We start from the raw sequence: 4,564 nt of genomic DNA, 5'->3' as shown, positions 1-4,564 counted from the left end.
TAAGAGAATAGGGGATTTTTCAACTTCATGAGCAAATGCCACTGAGTAAAATTTGGATAATCTAAATATTAGAAATTTTATTAATGATTATGACTCATTTGTGAATGATACAATTGAAACACAAATAAAGTCTGAAATAGAGCTCTACTTGAAAGAAAAGGTTTTGGCTATGAGTACTACTTTTGACATTCTTAGATGATAGAAAATAAATGGGATTGAGTATCCAATTTTACAAAAAATTGTTAAGGATGTTGACAATCCCAATTTCAACAATAGCTTCAGAATTTGTATTTAGCACATGAGGTAGATTTTTAAATCCTCACCGTTCTAGGTTCCATGAATTTACTCTAGAGGCATTTACGTGTGCACAAAGTTGGTTGAAACACATGCAATAAGGTAATAAATAATTAAACTTTGTTTATTTAATAAAAGTTGTTTTACTTTTTGTTGTTTATTTTAATTATTATTTAACCTTTTAATCATTTATTTTCTTGTCATGTAGTTTCTATTGATATTACTTGACCAAAACAATATATAAACTTGGAAGACAAACGTTTGCAAAAAATATGGAGAAGTTGATTTCGATGACGAGGTTAAATGTCTAGTATTTATTTATTTTTTTAAAATTTATAGTGTATAATTTAATTTATAATTTTAATCTAACTAATTTTTGTAATTTTTTTTCACAAGTCTTGGAGAATATTGTTAATACATGATGATGATGTTGAAAGTTTAATTACAACTTTTATTATGTTGATTTTTTTAAAAGTTTATTGACAAGAATTAAATGTTTTGTAATATTTATTTATAAAAATTGTTATGTTAGATTTTTGTAATGTTAAAGACTTGACAAATTAATATTATATTTATTTGTGAAAATGTTATCTTTTTATTAATTTATTTACTTTATACATAAGTAAAATGCAAGTTATAGATGCGAAATGAGTATATAAATATTCAACGAGTACAAGAATGAGAATTAAAATTATTATCCGTACAAATATATGATATTAGATACACAATACTTTTAAATGTGGGTATAGAAACAAATATTATAAAATTCTATCCAAATCCTACCCATTACCATCCTTAGAATATATATATATATATAAAACAAGTTTATATATCATCAACCTTAACCAAAATCATGTACATATATTATAAGTAATTATCCTATCAAATTTTGAAATACATAAATTTATATATAATTAAATATAAAAATCCAAAACACAAATTACATTTTTTAATGCTAGGGTTAGTTGAGCACCTAAATAAAACTAGATATTCTCCGCTTCTGAACACTAGGTGAACCATGCTTTAGTCGTTGTGTTTTTCCCTGCCTTTAAATCTTGTGTGGCTCCTATACGTTAATATGTGGCTTCTTTTCATCAACATGCTTTTGATTCTTCCACTATCTTTTTTTTTTTAAATAAACAAAACAGAGAACAAAATAAGGGACTGAATTTCCTGTAAGAAATGATTAGTCATTGGAATGCAAAGTTTAAGGATATTATGATGGCAGATACCGTGAACGCATCGGACTCATGCTAGTTGGTTTTGCAAGTGGGGTTTTTGCATGGCGGTATTCTGGTCAGGTCAAGTAACGAAGTTGATGTGGCGGTGGAGGTATTATAGGTGAGAGCAACTCGCAAGATATATATGTGCTGTGTGGGGAATCTCCATTTAGTGGTCCTTATTCTTGTTTATTATTGTCCAAACATGGAATAATTCTTATCGCTTTAAGTCCATTCCATGAAAGTAATGCTTACAAATTAAATTCCTCCACCTTTTGCTGCTACCTTGCTTGTGTGTGGGTCAGGCAGGGGAAATCAAATCCAACTAAGTGCATGAAAATGGATTACGTACGTTGGTTGTATATCTGGGTCTGGGATCGATTAAATCAGGTAATTAGTTTCTTTTCTTTTTTTCAAAAGCATACATGGTTAAAAATTATGATCATCAATCAATATTGTCACTGATCACTGATGTAGCTGCAACCGCAACAACTTCCCATAACCATAATGATGTTGCAGCAATAATGGACATGACAAAATGACGTCCGCAAACAGCTCCATCAACCTAATTCTTTAAGAGCCGAAAATCTCACATTAACACACAAAAATGTGCTGTGCAAGACTGCAAGTGCTACTGGCCTATTGGGTAGTGATGGTTATGATGCCTGTGAATGGGTTAGGTGGTCGTTAGCTTACTTCGATGAAGCCGAGAGAGGTGAGAACTGAGGAAGAGAAAGATCCCAGAAAAATGAGCGTGGGGTTATATAAGGAAAAACTAATCTCCTTTGTGGTGTGGTGAGCATGAGTCAACAAGGGAGTGAAGGACACTAGTACACAATTCTACAAATAATGGATGAGCCCTTGAGCAGAAACTCAGGAAAATCAATGTTGGCTTTTCAGTGTTTTTTCATTTTGATATATATAAAGATAACTAGATAAATAGATAGAGAAATAGAGGGAGAAGGATGGATACATTTATTCCAATAATAAGTTTATATAAATTTATTTTACTAAATAAGTCATATTTTACATCAAATTTTAATGATTCAATTATTAAATTAAAAGTTTTTAATGTTATAGATTAAGTTTGTAAAGTTTTAACAATTTTAAAAATATTCTGTTTCATCAATTCAAATTATATGCATTAAAAACTTTAAATTTAACGATTAGACTATTAGAATTTGATGTAGAACATGTGAGTTATTGAACTGAGTAAATCTAGATAGACTTACTCCTAAAATAAATGTATTTATCCTATATACATACATACATACACACACATACATGAGGATGAATTTACTTTAGGAATAAGTCTTGATAGACTTACTTCACTTAATAATTCATATTTTATATCAAATTTAAATGATCTAACTGTTGAATTAACTTAATATATAAATAAATATATAATTTTTAAAAAATTTAAAAATCACACGTACTTTATTATATGAATTTAAATCAATGTATAACATGTTTTAATAATTATTTATCAATTTAAATTGTTGAAATGTAGTATCAAATAATTTTCAAATTTTTTAAAAATTTGTAAACTTTCAATCCAATGAATTATTAAAAAATTATACAAAAAATAAATTATTTGGTAGAATAAGTTGATCTCTTATTTATATATACATATATATATATATATATATATAATTAATTACTTAATGTTTTTCCTCATTTTTATTAAATGTGGCATTATGATCAAGAGATTTAATTTGATTGTTTGAATTGTGTGCGTGAATTATTGTAATTCCTTAATATTAAATTTTAAAATTAATATATTCATTGACAATAAATAATTTAGCATTTTAATTTTGAGCCACTTCACTTTGATTAAAAATTACAAACTCAACCTGATTCACTTGCATACCCTAATACTTACCAAACGTTCTCTTGATAGCGTCCATCTTAACTAGCTCCACGTCGAGATCCATCTTTATCGTTGAAATCGATATGATTGTATTTATCCCACCTTATCAACAAGAACCAAAATATGTAACACCACACATATATTATTGATAAATTTCTATCATTATCATAATCTTGAGTTCTCAACTTTCTCATGAAAATGATTTATTGAAAAATATAAACTTAATAAAATTTAATTTTACAAAACGAGAATAATTCATTCATATATTATATTTTGATTATATAATTGATTGATATGAGATTTTAAATATTATTAAAAAGATTATATTTTAAAAATAAGAAAAACATTTTATATATCTTTGTATGAAATATATATATATATATATATATATATATATATATATATATATATATAATTTTTTATTTTTTGAAAAAAAGAAAACTCCTTACTGGAATCCATTATGGTTTATTTTTGGAGCCTAGGGCATAGAATCCGTGTTGTATGGTGCAGGCTTATATTTCGTTGACAAGAAATGAAGTAGTGTTTATGATTTTTTTTATAATGGCCGGCACAGGGTCTAAGGACATGTCTTCAACTCTTCATATCAGATTATTATCCGAGTTTCTTCTGTCGATAACAAATTAAATGTTTGTGCAGTGACGCTTGCAATGACAATTTTTCAAATGCGTGCTTCTTCCTTCAGACTTTTGCGTCGTAGCTTCACATAAATTGATGTGTTGCATTCTCTCAGCCATGCACCTTCAGTGGCAGATACTTCTCGTCAAATCCCAAGATGCTTACAAATTACAATGGCCCGCACTCATGGAGAATTCACTATTTTGTTCTTCATTTCCTATCAGATACAGTAACTTTTAAACAACTTTTTTTTTCTTCATAAATTTGTATATTGATCCTGAATTAGGATACACGCTTCACTTATCTTTGTTGTAGCAGGTTTGGTCTTGGGTCTAGGTCTTCTCGTTCCTTTCCGATAAGTCCGAAGTGAGGGGATGCCTGTAAAGACACTCCAACGTTTAAGTAAGTGCTCGGTGTATTAAATGCAGTAATTGAAAGTTAGTTACGTACCTCGTTGTGGTCCTATTTATAGTGATTCTTATTGGGCCGTGATTAGGGACTGAGCCCCGAGAAATTAAAAGATTAAACCGGTACATTACGTAAA

General features: G+C 28.4%; 1 long non-coding RNA gene across 2 annotated transcripts; it reads left to right on the top strand.

The window, feature by feature from the left end:
* Nucleotides 1-1,436: 1,436 nt before the first annotated feature.
* LOC114916047 (uncharacterized) lies at nt 1,437-4,564 on the top strand. 2 transcript variants are annotated; one of them, XR_003804346.2, is made up of 3 exons: nt 1,437-1,904; nt 4,042-4,249; nt 4,339-4,564. It is a non-coding gene; the product is annotated as an uncharacterized LOC114916047 (long non-coding RNA). The 2 variants fall into 2 exon arrangements; XR_014430858.1 differs by having other exon boundaries at nt 4,042-4,564.

The sequence above is a fragment of the Cajanus cajan genome, chromosome 11, assembly GCF_000230855.2.
Source record: "Cajanus cajan strain Asha chromosome 11, NIPB_CcT2T_4, whole genome shotgun sequence".
In the NCBI taxonomy this organism is placed as follows: Eukaryota; Viridiplantae; Streptophyta; class Magnoliopsida; order Fabales; family Fabaceae; genus Cajanus; species Cajanus cajan.
This window is presented reverse-complemented; position numbering and strand designations above follow the sequence as displayed.